Source organism: Passer domesticus, chromosome Z (genome assembly GCF_036417665.1).
Source record: "Passer domesticus isolate bPasDom1 chromosome Z, bPasDom1.hap1, whole genome shotgun sequence".
In the NCBI taxonomy this organism is placed as follows: domain Eukaryota; kingdom Metazoa; phylum Chordata; class Aves; order Passeriformes; family Passeridae; genus Passer; species Passer domesticus.
Window position 1 is genome coordinate 62,712,709 of NC_087512.1, and position 15,846 is coordinate 62,728,554.

The 15,846-nt window shown below is 42.3% G+C and overlaps 1 protein-coding gene and 1 long non-coding RNA gene across 3 annotated transcripts in view; one reads left to right on the plus strand and one right to left on the minus strand.

Annotated features, from left to right (window-relative positions):
- Positions 1 to 2,489: 2,489 nt before the first annotated feature.
- Positions 2,490 to 3,318, minus strand: LOC135289256 (uncharacterized). Its single transcript, XR_010352041.1, has 2 exons — positions 2,795 to 3,318; positions 2,490 to 2,713 (listed from the first exon to the last, which is right to left on the minus strand). It is a non-coding gene; the product is annotated as an uncharacterized LOC135289256 (long non-coding RNA).
- Positions 2,620 to 15,846, plus strand: part of CEMIP2 (cell migration inducing hyaluronidase 2) — a 50,168-nt gene continuing 36,941 nt past the window's right edge. Inside the window, exon 1 of one of the 2 annotated variants that reach the window (XM_064402711.1) lies at positions 2,620 to 2,871. The gene's annotated coding sequence lies outside the window, so the exon portion shown is untranslated. Of the gene's footprint in view, positions 2,872 to 3,475; positions 3,704 to 15,846 lie in introns of those variants that run through there. The other variant, XM_064402710.1, reaches the window with a different exon arrangement.

The following is a 15,846-nucleotide window of genomic DNA, read 5'->3' on the forward strand; positions in this document are numbered from 1 at the left end:
TGACAAAGGAGAATGATAAGTAGGGTTTACCAGAACTCAGAAATAGGTCACACTGTTTTGTAAACCTGCAAAAAGTAAATGAGTTGCATATGGGTTGTCTTGACATACAGAAAAAAACCCGCATTGGCTCTTCAGAGAGCAGGGGAAGATGTTGCACTAAATCTGCTCCTGACTAAAGTTGGTTAAAAATTACCTCTACATTCCCCCAGTATGCATTTTGCACTCTTGTCTTCTCCTTAAACTGTTGTTACATTTTATTAACTGCTGTTACCTTTGGTTGAAGCACAGTATGTCAAAGTAAGATCAAGTTTTTTACCAAGAGCAAGCCTTCCCCCAGCCTAGGCAGTGTTTGCATTATTTTAATAATTTAACTTTTATTTTGCCACAAGTGCTAAACTCCCAGAGAGTTAATTAAAAAATCTGTGTGGTTTTCATGATAATTTAAAATATGGGTACTGTATGGAAAAAAAATATTACGGCAGAATACCTGGGACAGATGCCAAAAAGGCTTAAGGAAGGAAATAGATACATTTGCTCTCTTATCTAAATAGACCAACAACAATATTTTCTAAGGGTCTTCATGGGAATTGAGAGAATTGGACATAATTTTAACATATTTAATTTTAACATTTTAACAATACTTACTTACTCCCACCTGTTTCTTCCTAATATACTCCCTCCTCTCTCCTAGTACCTCTTTTTATTCAGAAGGAAAAAAGCTGCTTCCTTTTTGCTTATTTTAAAATCATTAGACCATAGTGATGGCATCAATTATCTCTTTCAAGTCCATCTTTCATAATTTTTAAATTTTAAATTTCAGCATTTAAAATTTAAATTTTGTCTGCTGAAACCCAAAGCTGCATGAAGAAGCAAGTGATACAGAATGGAGACACACTAATGCTTTAGTGCACCATTTGGGTTTGATAGAGGGATTTCAAGTACTCAGGAAATTTCAAAGCCCGACATTTTGCATACTTACAGGGTTTAGGGATTGTTTTATTCAAATGTATCCATCATTAAAAAACATTATGGTTGTTTGGTGATGATTCTGTTCTGTAAGAGATCTACGGCTACCTGAAGGAGGTCATAGTGAGGTGGGTGCCAGTCTTTTCTCCTGGGTAACAAGTGGCAGGATGAGGGGAAATGGCCTCAAGGTGCACTAGAGGAGGTTTAGTTTAAATTTTTGGATTTTCTTTTTCACAGAAATGTTTGTAAAGTATGGTGGAGTCACTATCCCTGGAAGTGTTAAAAAAACCTGTGGATATGGCATTTGAGGATATGGTTTAATGGTGAACATGCTTGTGGTGCTGGGTTGACAGTGGGACTTAATGATCCTAAAGGTCTTTTCCAGCCTTATTTTTCTGTGGTCCTATGATCTACTGCTTTTATAGCTCAAAGGTGTTTGTGACCAGCCTGAGACTGAAAAGAATGTATTATGTGAGTTGTCTAAACTGTACATACATGTGCACTCCTATACACATATCTAATACAATATATTCAGTTTCAGACTGTTTAAGTATGTGGAAATGTTTTACTTTATGCCCCCTATATATAGTACTGGCAAAAACATCTGCACTTGGGTATCACTGAAACAACCTTTTTTTCCAGGCTTCTGGCTGAGAATGTTGATCAGCAGTCTGTATTTCTTCTTTCTTTAGACAGGTATATAAAATTACCTGTTCTGTTCCTTTCTAGTAGATAAGCAGTGCTTACCTTCAGTTTAATATCAGCCAAAGTAATTGGCAAATGTAAGTCTTCAGTTTGCATGTTTGTTGAAAAGTGGCAAAGCTTTGCAATTACACGTGTTAGAATGATTGTTCTGCTGGCCTAATAAAGAAAGAATAGAAATAGAGACACACTGTCAAAGCCAAGATGAAATTGTCTTATTCATACACCTACAGGGTTTCCTCTCTGTGATTTAGTGACAAAGGCAAGTTGGGAACTGTCTCAACCCGGTTTGTGTCTACATAGGCAAATATCTGTCTTGTGTCAATTACTGCTGTGACTCTTAGGCCTGAAGCTCAAGCTGTGCAGCAGAGCTGCAGTCACAGTCCCCACCTGAGCTAGAGCAGCTGCTCATTCCACCGCGGTCCCTGCCCACGGGCAGCTGCTGTTCACTGGTGCGATGGTTGGCAGTAAAACCGCTCCGCACCCTGCAGTCCTGGGGTGAAACACTGCAAGCAATGGACCCGACTGTCATCTCCAAGACTTCAGATTAATGAAGCTGATTTGCAGTCTCTTATTTAGGCGCTAGATGTCTCCGTGTGCTATAAGCACAACACACAGGCTGTGGTTACTATGCTTTAAACAAAGAGGAAATCGCTAGAGGCAAAGTTAGTAGGGCAGTATTCATAGACATACAAGTGAGTTATCACTTTGACTTCATCTGTTTGGAATATTCCCAAGGAAATAACTATGTTGGGAAATGCCTGTATTTCCTGTTTCCTAAAGCATTTCATTGAAGTATCTTGAATCCGATCAGGGCACGCTTTTTTTTTTTTTTTTTTTTTTTTTTCTTTTACTGGGTCATTTGTAATGAGTGTAGCCCAACCTTGCTGCGCGGAAATGGTGGGAGGTCCCAACTTAAGAGAAGCGCGTTGTCAGATTTGCATCAAAGCTGACAGCCTGAGGTGCCCTGAGGCTTCATAGTCCCTCTGGAATGTCTATACCAATTGATGCTCTTTGCTGTGTAACAGCTTCACGCAGGGATTCCCTGAAATTCAGAACATTTTGGGCTTTAGTTTGATTTTACTTAAAAAAACATTAGAACCCAAAACTAAATTAAAACACACACAAAAGCAAATCAGAAAGCGGAATCAGGTTCTCCAGTCGGCTCTTTCCCCTGGTGAGACTGCCCGGACTACAACGGCCGTAAGTAACTCTGTTCAGCCTGCACGTGCCCACAGCCGCCGCGAGTCTGTCTCTGCTCTCTGCCGCTGCCGCCTCTCATGCTCCGGGTGTCCCTCCATCCCTCCCCGCTGTCTCTTCCCTCGCTGCCGCCTGGCTCTCGCACCTGGCGCACACTGTACACCGCCCAGGCAGCACCTGCGCCTTTATAACTGTGGAATTATTATCATTACTATTATAAGTATTATTATCGTTATTATTAGTGGTAGTACTATTGCTGTTGTTACAATAACTTTAATAAGGACATCGGAATCTAACGGTGCGTCCGGTATCTGAGCTGCAAACCAGCTCTTTTCCATTCCGCCCAGAGGAGAGCCGTAGGTCAGGGCACGGATGCAAAGTACCCCCCTGCCTCCTCTTGGCCCCAAGAGTCGGGTGCTGCAGGAGCGGGCCCGGGTCAGCAGCGGGAGAGCCGGAGGGACGCAGCCCCGCGGGGCAGGAAGCGGCAGGCCGGGGCCGGGCAGCGCGGCGCCCGGGGAGCGCAGAGCGGAGGTGCGGCCGGGCCGGGCGAGGGGCGGGCGGGCGGCCCCGCTCCTCCCCCGGCGCGGGGGCGGCGGGAGCGCGGGAGGCGGGGCAGCGGCGGCGGGGCTCAGCCGCCTCCGCTCGGGGCCCGCGATCTGGGTCGCCCCGCGGGGCTTGCGGCCGCTGCCAGTTGCGTAAGGGCGGCAGCCGAGGCGGGGAGCGGCGGAGTTGGCGAGCAGCCGGCGGCCTCCCGCCGTGTCCGGGGCGGGGAGCGCTATGCCGCCGCCCTGAGCGCGCCGCCGCCGCCCCGAGCGCGCCGCCGCGCCGGGCCCAGGTGAGAGCGCGGCCGGGCCGGCCGGGGCCAGCGCGGGGCCGGGCCGTGCCGTGCCGGGCCGGCTGGGGCGCGGGCCGAGCCGCCGCGCCCGGCCGGCCGGGCTCCGCCGCACTGGCCTCTTTTGTTCCCGGGGCCGGCGGGAGGGGAGGGAAGGAGGGAGCGGGGGCGGCAGCGGTAGCAGCCGGCGGCGGGGCGGGAGGGCCGGCGGCGGGCGCGGCCGCCCTGAGGAGCCGCCCGGGGGCCGCGCGTGCCCGGCAGGTGTGGGCCCGCGCCGCTCCGCGGGGCCGCGGCAGGTGCCGCGGCGGGGCCGCGCTCCCGGGGCCGCGGCTTTGTTGGCGCGCCCGGTCGGATGCTGCCGGGATCGCGGTGGAGAGCGACCGCATCGCGGCATGACTGCACTGGGATTTGTCATAGGCATCGCCGAGTGCTTGGGCTGTCGTGGAATGCCGTCCTTATGACTGATAACCAACAGCTGCTTCACTTGCCCAGAGGCACGGAAGAAACAGTGAGAGTCGTACATCATCGCAGCCCCTCTAAGAAAGGAGGCTGTGCAGCGATTAATGCACTGCATTTGTGCTGTATCACGGCTAGATGAGGGCTGTGTACTGAAGATAATACCCTTGTTGGTATTTTAGTGTGTATTTAATGACACGGTTTCCTTGAAAAGGAAGAGATTTTATATTTCTGAGTAGTTCTAAAAGCAGAATAGCAGCTGTGGCTCGACAAAGACAATGTAATAAGGAGGATAAAGTAGTACTTGGTATTTTTTTTATGGCATTAGTCTGTTTTCATGGATCACAGAAAAAGATTTCCAGCTGCTTAGCTACTGATGTGAAATGGCCCATGGATAGCAGTAAAGAGAAGGGAGGTTCATCTTTGTTCTTAGGAGTCACCAGCTCTTTGAGGTGCTTTGTCTGCATGGGTCTTGCACACTGCCTGCACAAATGTGAAGTCGTCTGCCAGATCAAGTTTGTTGGGCCTGCTCCTCGTGAACTCTCTCTACTGCTATGGCATCCAGCAGACTATGCTGGGGGCTTGAGCTAGGCAAGAAGGCCTCTGAAATTTCTCTGAAATAAGTTATGTGTAAAGCATGAGAAATGCCCCCACATCCAAAGGGATTGAGGAAGAAAGGGAGTGTGGAGGAGAGAAGGACAAAGACAAGGGGTCTTGTGAGGTCCATGCTAAAATGAGAGTTATCTTTTGGAGTTCAGCGTATGGTCTCAGCTGGAGTTGTGGTGTGTCCTGTTTTGAGATGGGGATACGTGTTTTCCAGTGGCACACTGCAGGTTTTTTTAATTACAAATATTAACACATTGTCCACACAGTATTTTATGGGGAAAGTTGGCTGGAAGCTTTTAGCCAGTTTGCCTGACTTGTTGCTAGTTGTTAGAGACACTGACTAGTGGAAGATGGTGGCCCGTGTGTGTGAAGACCACTGCTTTCAGGAGCGCCTATGAAATCCTCTGAAGGTTTCCTAGCTGTTACAGGTCCTGTGACTGGAGGTAGAGTTCACTTTTCTTCCAAGTTTATAAACCAGGGGACCAAAAAACCGTTGTTTTTACTTTAAGGCATGAGTATAAAATTAGGTGGAGCACAAGCTGTTGGACTACTTTAGTTATTTTGCAGCTTTTCTTTCTTTCTTTCTTTTTTTTTTTTAAATTTGAATTGATGCATATTTGAGTAGCTTGTACTTCAGTGGAAGTTAGGAGGTTTGTTTCTTTAAGTACTGACAAGGGACAGTGGGATAGCTGCTTTTCAGTCTTACTTAAATACTTCAAAACAATATTCTTACCACCAAAGCTGTGAAGAAATGTCTGCATGCCTTGGGCAGTTGGGATTAGAAGTGTTATTTAATGATGGATAACTTTAAATGTGCTTTAAATACAAAGGACAGTCATTAACTTTCTTTATTGTATGTCCAGTGTGTTTCAGAAGATTTACTAAACAATTTTTGCATACTGTTTTTGTATGTTTTGAGATAAGTCCAGCTTCTAGCTGTGGAAGTCTTGACTGCAGAAAATGAGCAGTGACTCAGTTTTGTTTATCTTACCTGTTGAATAGGACAGAGCTGTTTGCTTCTGTACATGTGGGAAGGCTCTTGATTCTGCCTTGTACTGGAGCTGGGGGGAACCAGGGAGGAGAGGGAACCCATTGTCTGCTGGAGGCTGGTGCTGCAGCCTCCACAGCTGTGAGGGCACACCTCTGCTACCTCTGCCCTGCAGCTGAAGGAACTCCTTGGGTGATGGGCCACATCGTGTGTGACTTCAAGGCACGAGTCCCACAGTGCTTGTGATGAACTGTTCTTTACCTTCTGTGTGCATGCACCAGTGATTTAAAAACTTCAGACAGAAATCAGTGAGAAAATTGTCATATAGTAAATCCTGCCTTCTGTATATTAAAAAATTAAATCATAAGAATATAATCTGAAGTATATCAGTAAGGTTCATGCTTTGCATTAGTAAGGCTGTTCCATAGAATCACCTCAGTATGCATCAAAACATGATTAAAGTCTGTGTTGTAATTTGCAGTTTTCTTCTTTGGAGTTCAATTGTGATTAGACTTGATAGATTCTCAGCTTATTTTTACCAAAAGGAATTTCACTATTGATTTAATTGAGGTATTTTTGGCAAATGGGAATGAATTATTTGTAGATGTGGATGTAGAAATCCACAGAAATATTTTTGTGGAATAGTAATGCTGAGAAAGTGGAAAAGGAGTAGAAAAGTTGAGCAAAGACGTGAGGGAGAAAAGTTATATATTTGCCAATATGGAAAGAAAATACTGAAGACATTAAAGAGTCAAGTTCATACTTTAGAACTTGAAACTGATTTTATTGCTTTGTTGTGAAGTAGGTTAAAAGAAGGGATGTGCTAGTAGCTCTTTTATATTTTTGGCACATGGGATTAAGAAGAACATATAAAAAGGAGTAGTGCAGTCATGCAAGATGACTAGCTATACCTGGCAGGATGTTGCAGTACTTGGCAGTGGGGTGCAGAGTTCTTGGACTTTCCTAGAATGGAATTCACTGTAGGGAAGCCAAAATATGAGTGCAGCCACCAGCTCAGCAAGTGGCTAATGCATACCTAATGGTGGATTACAGGGCTTTGTTTTGCAGTTTGAAGATTGAGATTTTGCTGTTTTGAGATATCCTAAATATGCTGTTTGTGTTTTTTTTTCAAAGGAAAATTATAGAATTTTTTTTTTTTTCTTTTACAAAATTCTACAAAGGTATCATGTTGTGTAAGCTAAGTCACTGTTCCTTTTTCACCGGGTTCTCAACTCATGTAGTTCTGTGATTTCTGAGATACTTTAGAGCCATGGGTTATCTTGGCATTTAGATATACAGCCAAGTTACTCTTCTTAGTTCATCAGTAGAAACTCTTTTCACAAGACCTTGTACCCTCTTGTGTTAGCTGGTATTGCTGTGCCCTTCTGCTACATTGCCGCAATTCCTACAGCAAAATGAAAACTACTGTGTTTCAGCTACTGCGTATCAGTGTGGCATGTTAATGTAAGCAATCAGGTAAAGGTGTATTTTGTGTTGCTGATCTCAGCAGGCAATTGCAGTGACTGAGCTGAGGGGGATTTGGTCCTTAGAGGAGGAGAGGTGATTTTGGAAAAGTGAAGGTGAAAGACAGGTAAATGAGGTCTTAAAGCGTGGTAGAAGAGTGGCCACATCACATCAGGCCGAGTGTCCATCCAGGCAATTACCCAGGGTCTGATTACCCAGGGTCTGACAGTGGTGAGAAATAGTCAGCTGGTGAAGCTACAGCATTGTGTTGCTACTGCTTCCAGCATGTGTTTCAAGGACTTCCTAAAGTCGAGGCAGTGTTATTTATCCAATAAACCTCAACTGAATTCTCTTCAGCGCCTTGTTGCTCCCTGAAGTTGTGTAAATTCTTGATGTCCAAAGCATATAATACTGAAATGGGTTCAGAGACTTCTGTGTCAATTTTTTTTCCTCCTTGGAAGAGGCTTGAATCGTTGCATTCTACCAGCTATTTCTGATTCTATGGACCTGTGACATACAGCCTCTCAGTCATCCATCACCAGTCCTTTGCAGATTCAGAGTTCTCACTGGATGTGATTTGCAGCTCTTGATTATTTTTTAATGAAGACTTGGTTCTTAAAAAGGCAAGACAAAAGAATGTGGGTGTGCAGCTGCAACAATTCAGTTTTTTAGGTAGTATTTTTTTTGTAGTTGATGCACAGTTAAAATTTGCTGAGGCAGTCCTTCAAATAGGCAGAATGAGGGGTGACATATCATTTACTGAAGCTTGACTAGCACTGAAGAAAAAATTCTAAGAACTTTACAGCTTTGCCAAAGGAAGAAATCTGCATGCTGATGTGGAAGAGAGTGTGTTACTGTGCTGATTCTTGTTTTAAGTATAACTTAAACATGACAACCCTTTGATTAAGTGCTTATATGAGTACACTCAAGAGTGTTTTGCATATGTCAGTTTACCGAAGCTAAATATTGGATCTAATTCTTCTCCCCACTGCATGTTATAGTCTGCGCTTTCATGTATGCTTATAATCTATTTATAACAGCTTTTCTAATTTTAATAATAAATATCCAATCTTACTGTCCTTCTCTTAGGAGTAGGATTGTAGGCCCAGTGATTCAAACTAGTACCAGAACTCAACTTTATCTCTCTGAAGTGTTTTACCATTACATAAAAATTTTCTGCTTTGAAGTCCTAGGCTATAGCTGTTAGGTTGGGATTTGTGTTTTTCTAGAGATTGCAGATATCTGTATACAACTTCTTATTGTCTGTATGAGAAGTAGTTTAAATGCTTTTCCCTGATTTTTATTTGGATTTTTCCCTACCATCTTATTCAGGTTCCCTAAGGTGAATGTGGCAAATGCATCATTTTCATGTGAATGTTGTTGACTTAAGTGTAGCTATTTATTTACTTAAAAGTATGCTTGTACTCTGATGCATTACTGAGCTGAGGCCAAAGCGTTCTCTAAACTAACCCTCACAATGTCCCTGTCAGGTTAGTGACCACTTTTTTTTCTCGTGTTACAGGCTTGGGGCCCAAATAATCTGTGACTCATGCAGCAAGCTAATGACAGATGGGTGACTAAAATGCAAGTTTCCACTCTTGATCTTTTACACAAATTATTAAACGTTTTGTTTTTGAAAGTGTAGCAATAAAAATTATTCCATTCATTTTGCCTATTTCAGCACATGCCATATTTCCTAGTGTGCCCTTGGATGTGCTGTATTTAAGTTGTAGATAATTCACTGTTTCTGCATAGTTTCCTCCAGCAGAATATGCTGTTTTTTAAACAGTGAATGGAAAACAGAATAAACTTCCACCAGTTTATAATTTACAATGATAAACTGTGTCAAAAAGAAACAAAGGGCAGGAAAGTATAATTCACTGGAAATGTCAGATACCATTTTAGATACACTGACTACAGTTTGTTATGGCTGCTGGCTTATGTTTCTTTGTTTCAATGGGCAAAATCTGAAGCTACTACAGTTCTGCTTGAGCTGACTGAAAATTGAAGTATCTGCTATTCAATTTAGAATTCTTGAAAGCTTACCTAGAAGTTTGGTGTCTAGGAACTGGGAAAAAAAACATGTTCCTGCAGTTTCTGCAGTAAGATGCATATCTTCAGCACTACAAAAATCCCTAAGTTTTGTATTTAAACTTTCTGCAACATCAGATACTTCATCTGCTGCATTAAATGCTCTGTAAGTGAAACCAGGTGAGTGCTGCAACTTGTTCACACAAACTGTATCTGAAGGACAAAAGTCCACCTGTCATTTGAGCAGGGAACCATTTTTACTGTACAAATACCCTCTGGTCTTTGTCTCGTCCTTAATGGTGATCTGCCAAACACCTGCACAAGAGGATAGAAATGAAATTCATGGTTCTCCTGTATGCTGTCAGTGGTGGACATGAGAGTGGTTTTACTTGATCATAATTTTGTACTTACTCCCACAGCCAAGTTCTATTCCAGAGTATCCATTTACCTCTTTCCCTTGGAGTGCAATCTTTTCACCATCATCTCCCCCTCACCTCATCATCCTTTCTAATCCATAGATAATAGCTTAATTGTTTTGCATATCACCTAAACATATGTAGTCCAACTTTCCCTACCTGTATATAACTTTGAAATTTATTCTGGAGAGAGGCTTGTGTTCTTAAAGATTTCATTTCAGCTGATGAAGGTTTTTTTCTATTTATAAGCCTTCTCTACTGTAAATATAATGCATGCTTTCACTTCTGTTTCTTGATGTGTGGTACTGAAGTGGTTCTGTGATTCTGTATTTTGAAAGATTTGGTTTAAGAAATATGGACCTTGCAATTTTACATGTTTTCTACATGCCGAGAAATTCACTAAAGATTATTAATTGCTACGCAGGAAATGCAGAAAATCTAGTGCAGTAGAGCTTATCTTCCAAGTTTTGTAACTTTTACCATTCTTATCTCTTTGTTTCTTGCTGATTTTTCTTCTGAAAATGCAGAGGATTGGAGAAAACTTGGTGGAGGCGTGCAGAAAACAGCACATGTGTCTAGATGTCAGTAGAGTTTCTAAAGGGTTTTTTTTGTAACTCAGTTGAGATTTTTCAGGCTCTTCTAAATATTGTGATTTCCATCAGTTACTTAACTGTAGCAATACATTTTACTGTGCACGTATTCTTTCCAGTTTTTGTAAATGGGTGGAAAAGTAGGTTCCTTCCAATATGCTGTCTGTTGTCTTAGTGAATAGATGTAATTTCAAAATGAGGCAGGAGGAGAAAATATGAAACCAGGAAAGAAAGCATATGGGCACCCTCTCTGGAACTGTTTGTGCTACTGAGGTTGAGATTTGTTGAACTGGGGACTTCTAAGATGTTTGAAACATTGAAATTTGTATTTCTGTTGTAGTTGACCACCTTGAAGGTCAACAGAGGTGTGCAGGTCATGCTTTAGGAGCTTGCCTGACATCACATTTTGTTTAGTAATTGTTTCTGCTTAGGAGCTTTTTAATACTGAGTTCTTGTCCCTTTCCCTTTTCATGGGTTTCTCACTGCCCTTTGGTTTTATACCAGACAGATGGCTCTACCAGGAAAGCAGTAATAACTTTTGTTGTACAGAATCACTAGGTTGGAAGTGACCTTCAAGATCGAGTCCAGCCTATGCCCTAACACCTATACTGAACTATGGTGCCAGTTGCCACATCCAGTGTTTTTTTAAACACATCCAGGGATGGTGACTCCACTACCTCCCTGGGCAGACCATTCCAGTATTTTATCACTCTTTCTATAAAAAACTTTTTCCTAATAGCCAACCTGTATTTCATTTGGTGCAACTTGAGACTGTGTCCTCTTGTTCTGTCCATTGCTGCCTGGAGAAAGAGATTGACCCCCACCTGACTACAACCACTTTTCAGGAAGGTGTGGTAAGAGTGAGTCTCCTTTGCAGTAGGTAGAGATGTCCTTTAAATAGAGGGTGAGTCTCCTTTTCTCCAGCTGAACACCCCTAGCTCCCTCAGTCATTCTTCACAGGGCTTGTGTTCCAAACCCCTCACCAGCCTCATTGACCTCCCCTGGATGTGCTCAAGTGTCTCGATGTCCTTCCCAAACTGAGGGGCCCAGAACTGGACACAGCACTCAAGGTGCAGCCTCTGCAGTGCCAAGTACAGGGGAAGGATGACCTCCCTGCTCATGCTGGCCACACTACTCCTGATACAGGCCAGGATGCCCTTGGCCATCAGGGCACCTGCTGGCTCATGTTCAGCCGGCTGTTGACCAGCACCCCCAGCCACCTGGGCTCTGTCCAGCCACACCGTCCCCAGCCTGTAGCATTGCAGGGATTGTTGTGGCCAAAATGTAGGAGTTGTCACTTGGACTTACTAAACTTCATCATATTGGACTCTGCCCACCCATCCAACCATTCCAGGTCTCTCTGCAGAGGCATCCTACCTTCCAACAGATCGACATATGCTCTCAGCTTAATGTTGTCTGCAAATTTACTACTGTGTTGCATGGGGAAATATCTTTTGTGTATGTGTTGTTTTCTTCCACCCTTTGCTTGTCTTTTCCTTAGCGGTAATTATATATACTCTTAAGACTAGACAGTGTGGTAATAGGTCAGCACTAGAGCTGGTGTAGTTTGATGGCCCAGATCAACAGGAGTGTGTCATTTTTCCTGGTTTCTTTTAGTTTATTTTTTAAACCTGTGATCCTTAAAATGTGCTTAAAGGGATGCATGAATTATGAAGTAAGCAAATGTTCTATACCACACTTTCAGATGGTGCAAGTGTGGGAGTTTATTAGCATGGTTGACATGTTTTATTACACTTAGCATTTGACAACTCAGAAGTGTAAAATATCTTGGGTTTTTTCTCACTTTTTGGGTGGTGTCATATGACATTTTGAATTATCTGGTAAAATAAGCCAATTTCTTTCCAGGAAACCAGCCCCAAAATGAGTAATGGATAAGCATGCTACTTGCTTCTTAGCACACAGTCATGTCTCAGGAGGTTCATATGTTATGCCCTGGTTGTACAGTGCATATGTTTCCAGTTTCTGACTGTGTGGAACAATGTGGGCTTGTATGAGAGTGTGGTAGTGGCACAAGTTAAAAGTGGTGAAGGAATACTTGACAAGACGGGAGATGTTGCAGCCTGTTCATCGGCTCACTGCTGTCTGCATGCTGGGGTTTGCTGCCACATTTGTTTGCTCACTTGCTCTGTAGGCATATCCAGGCTTGCAAGTATTCACTGTTTTCACTTGGAAGCTGTAAAAAATAAACCTTTAATTTTTTTTTTTTTTTAATTTAAGGTGGTTTAATCTAGCTTGGCTGATGTGAGCAGTATGAGAAGTACTTGTTTGCTTGTTCATGCTGTAGGAAGGGGTGCATGAGCAGAAACCTGGATTGTGTGGAGTTGCATCACTCTTGCAAAAGCGCGATATGTAAATAGTGCAGTCATCCGGCAGATGGGTGGCAGTGAAATATCTGAGGTACTCCAGATACACCGTAGGCTGAAGCATCTGAGATTCTCCAGCTGAGTCTGTGCATTGGAAGCTTCCCTCTTACTGATGGGCTTGAAGCACATGTTTAAGTGTGGCTCTTACTAAAAGCTGTGTTGAATAGTGGATTTAAAATCTTGCATAATACTGTGTTGAAAGCTGATGTGCAAGAGGTTTGTGAGTAGTGAGAAAGCAGCATTTGTAATTGACATGACAAGTAACACATTTGTACAGATAGAGCTCTGTACAAATGTTAGGTAATTGGTTGTATATGGTGTGAGAACTTGACTGTTATTGGAAGCACACTGAAGCAAGCTGCAAAGTAAAATACTACACCATTGTGTGTACCACAATACAGAAGTGGTAGATGTTCATGTCTGGGACTGACCATCAGGATGAGATGCTCAGATCATGAGTTCCTTTAGGGGACCGTGGCACAGATCAAAGAAAATGTGGGAAAATTCAGGTACATAGGAATTTTCAATGTGGTATTTAAATAGTTCAGCAGTTTGGGTATTTTGTCCTGCATTTCACTCTGTAAATGCAGTTGCAGAGTAAAATTTGTGCTGTATTTGTGGCACACAAGCTGTATTTGTGCAGCCAAATAATTGCATTCTCTAGTGCATAACTGGCCATATAGACAAGTACTATACATACTTTTATGTGGTGCTCTTTGAGGGCTTCCACAGAATGGAAATAAACAAGCCAATAATTTGAATCAGATTATCAGTCTATCTTTCAAAAAAGCTAGTAGCTGCTCTACAGGATAGAAGACATCCTTTTTCAGCTAGAGAATTTCAAATAACGCATGAAGAGGGAAGGAAGTATTGCAATGGTTACACCTGTTGTAATGGAAAACTGTGTGGTAAGTCTTTAGAATGTACTGAGTATCTCCTTATTGGCTTAGTGTAATTATTTTTATTTTGTAATGGTTAAGACAGCAATTCTACCATCTCTTTCCCACCCAGCCTTGGGGTAGCCTGTGTTTTCACTTGAGTGGGACAGTTGAAAAGGTTTTACAGTTGCCAAAATGAGGGTTTTGCAAACAAAGCAGAATGCTTTGTACAACACAAAATATGTTTGAAATATGACACAAAGTGTTTCCAATAACTGCTGTAATTAATGTTCTTTGTTTTTTTTTCTTTAGAGGTCTGGCAGTACTTTAGGAGGCCTTGATGGGAAGAATTGTGGGGAAATTATTTTGTAAAGCTATTTCAAGTCTTGCATGGCTAATCTGGATTCAGTTGCTGTAGCTGAGTAGTTTAAAAACTTTTTAACAGTTGATATTACACTGTATCGAACACTGAAGTAATTTTGTCGGTGTCACAGAAGAATTTTCAGTCCTAACTGAAATATTAGCCAAGTTTAAGGAGTTGGGGTTTCAAACTATAAAAAAAGAAAATCTCAATGCTGGATCAGATTACTTAAAATGTTTAATTAAGAAGCTTGTCCAGCATTTGTTTAGCTAGACATAAATACTGTCTTTGAACTAGTTGAAAAGCTCCATCTCATCCCAGCTTTTAATACCACATCTAAAACACAGAAATTACTTTCATTTCTGAGAGGTGATAAGCTGAGTAAAAGCACATGAAGTTGAAGCCAACTGTTCCATAGTGCACGTAACTGGTTGGACAGTTAAGTTTGAGAGCAGAGGATTGGGTTTGTCAAAGAACAGAAAGGAGAATGCTGAAAATTAATTTGTTATAATGAACAGGTGCAAGAAGCACTTTTGGAGGACTTGGAATAATTTTTGCACTCTGGGATAGCCACTCCAGTTCATGTTTCAGTGCCTTCATTGTCTTTGTGCATATATCTGGAGGTGCATTGTCTCCCATGAAAGGGTAATCCAGCCTGTTCTATAGTAACAGCTCTTTTTCCTGGAAACAGTAAACTATCAGATTTTGCAGATTGTGGGACAAAAGGCTCCTTTGCTACTTCTCAGAATAAGATTACAGTTGTCACATTTCTCCTTCATCAGCGTGCCTGACACTTCAGAATATGGCTCAGACTTCCCTTTGTTAATGGAACAGAAAGAGGATCTTTATACTCTTCCATGATCAGTAGTTTTTATTTTTTCTACACTTTGCTGTTTAATGCACATGTCTTATGCCTAAATCCCCTTCAGGATTTAGTTTCAAAAGTTAGGTTTCAGTTAACTGAGACTTGAGCATCCTTCTCAAAAAATTTCATCTGTAAGAGGTGTTAATCGTAATCAGGTTAAAAAAAATTATGCCAGCTTTGTGAATACTCTGTGCAACACTGTTGACTGGAAAACCAGAGAAAACAGTCAGATGTAGGTTTGTCTCTTAAACTAGGCAAGTGTGGTGAGTTACATCTGCTGCAGAGGATGGGCCAGGCAGTGATGGCACTGGTATGCTTTCCTCTTGGTGTGTTTCAGAAGAAGGATGGAAACAATACTAGTAACTGAAATAAAAGCACTCACTTCTGGGCAATAGGTACAGAGATCTGGAGCAGGCATGTTGCTTCCAGGCTTTGTGTCCAAACCCAGGCATCTCAGCAGAAAAAAATCACGAGGTTTGCTGAATAAGATGTAGGTGACTTTCTTATAGAACCGTTCCTGATGTACTTTTACTAGCAATTGAATCTTGCTGTGAGTAAATCAAGAATTTTCTGGCTCTGTGCACCTCAGCTTATTAAAAGTGTTGAGTAAGTTGCATCAGCGTGACTAGAAATAAAAAAGTATTTGGTATTTTAATTTAAACAGCTTTTAGGGCTTCCAGTGTAGAAGTCAGGCTTGTCTTTTTCAGCTTCTTTTCCGAAGGGAAAGTGAGGAGTTTGTTCAGCCTCTGTGTACGGAAAAAATACATTTAGACATTCTTTGCATAACTGTGGGGAAGCAGGGGTTGCTAGCTTTCTCATTGTTCATCTGATTTCTTAATCTCATAATACAAGTTAACTGTAAAAATACTCAGTGAAAAATAACCACTGGAACTATGAAGAAATGGTCTGTGTTGTACTGGGCTGCCACACCACACGCTTTTGAGTTTAATTGTGTTGAAGATACATACGTTGTTCCATGCACTTAATACCATGGCAAGTGACCAGTAGCAACTGAGTAACAGATACTTTGTAAATAGTCACAGCTTCAGTGGCTGTTCTTGACCGATGTGGCTTAAAATTGCCTTTTGTTGGTTTTTTTTGTTTTGT